This window comes from Vigna unguiculata, chromosome 4 (assembly GCF_037176805.1).
Source record: "Vigna unguiculata cultivar grain cowpea cultivar isolate G323 ecotype 2 chromosome 4, ASM3717680v1, whole genome shotgun sequence".
NCBI lineage: Eukaryota > Viridiplantae > Streptophyta > Magnoliopsida > Fabales > Fabaceae > Vigna > Vigna unguiculata.
Genome location: NC_140795.1, coordinates 34,212,709 through 34,214,419, shown reverse-complemented (window position 1 = coordinate 34,214,419; position 1,711 = coordinate 34,212,709).

Below are 1,711 nucleotides of genomic sequence, written 5' to 3'. Positions count from 1 at the left end.
TGAAGTCCTAGGTATGCCAATTATGTGTTATTTAATTATTATTGTTTTAATAATATGATTGAGCATGTTCATTGATGAGACAAATATTAATTATAATAATCATCACGAAACATGAATTGGTTGAATGGATGTACATTGATTTGGCATTGGCATGGTTGTGGGTTCAAACCTTGGAGAACCTTAAATTAGACTTCATTTTTGCTAAACTTAGTTTTGGCTTGAATGTGAAAGGGTAGTGTAAACCCTAGCAGACATAACAGCCAAGAAGGCTGGAAAGTAGTCCTTGATGAGTCATTGAATGGTAATTATCATATACCTTAAGCCATTTTCGTTTTGCCACATTAAACCCACATTAAGACACCAATTAGAGGCCAATTAAGAGAAAAGGAGAGTGGTTTTGTGGCTAATTTTACTGGATTGGTTGAGGGAGACGAAAATCAGAGTGAAGAGAGTGTGGTGAGTGAATCATTGAGGCTAATTGGAGGAGAATCAAGGGAGGCTATTGGAAACAAGGGAGAATCAAGAGTCATTCAAGCTTTTAAGCGAAAGGATCCAGGTTAGGGGAGTTATATCGTGTTTAATTATAGTTCTATGAATAATTGCATGAGTTATAACTTGTTATGTATGATTTATCCTTGCATTGCTTTAAAATCGTGTTTCTGGAATTTTTCCAGAAATCGCCTAGCGGGTGATGAATTTTTGCCAGGTGACTCATACCATTTGAACTGCATTTCTGGGTTGCGAAGGGAAACCGCCTAGCGGCATGAACGAGACCACCAGGCAACGCTAATTGTTTTACCCAATTCTGGGTCTTTTGATGAAGGGCCTAGTGGTAGTGAGCGACCCGAGCCATTTGGGCTCGATTTTTATGTTTTCTGGGTTCTGGGCAGAATCTAATCGGTGGAAATATTGTTTAGATTATTAGTGGTTTGAATGGGAGTGAATGATAACGAACTTATATGGTAATGCAAAGAAAATTGATTTGGAATTTGACATGAACTTGCTTAGGGTTTTTCAAATTGGGAATTCGAGGGCTATGAAAGTGGGATACTTGAAATGTATGATATTATGTGAATTTGATTTGGGTTAAAGAATATGTGCCTTGAAAAGCAATAAATTGCGGCTGTAATTGAGTAAAAGATCAATGTAGGGTAATTGGGAGTTTTTAGCATTCGTAGGTAGAACGAAAAAGCTAGGATTTTCCCAGAATTTCATGTGCCACCTGGCGGCACTTGTGTCACTGCCAGGCGCCAGCACAGTGGATACTTCATTACGTGGCTACAATGGTGGGTACCGTGTTTGGGTTCTGATGCAGCCCAAAATGGGACTAAGAGAATGGAAGTGTTGGTGCTTAGAATAGTTAATGGGAAAAGCCTAATACATGAACTAAGGAGGTTGACTTAACTTAGAATTGATTGGATATGGTATTAGGGAGGGTGACTGATGTGTGAGTTAAACTAAAAAGAATTGGAAGGAATTAACTATGTGGGAATAATTAATTATAATTGGCTGAAGTATAGAATATCATAATGGGTGGCATAGGTTTTCCATAAGCATAATTAGCCAAGTTGAGAGTTGACTTAAATTAGTTGGATCAATTGATATTAGATAAACTTAGAGTATATTTAATGATAAAGAAGGAAAGATAGTTGTGGTGCTGTTTTGGAAGTAATACTCAGGGTCCTGTTAATAAATGACAAGTGTGCGTGCT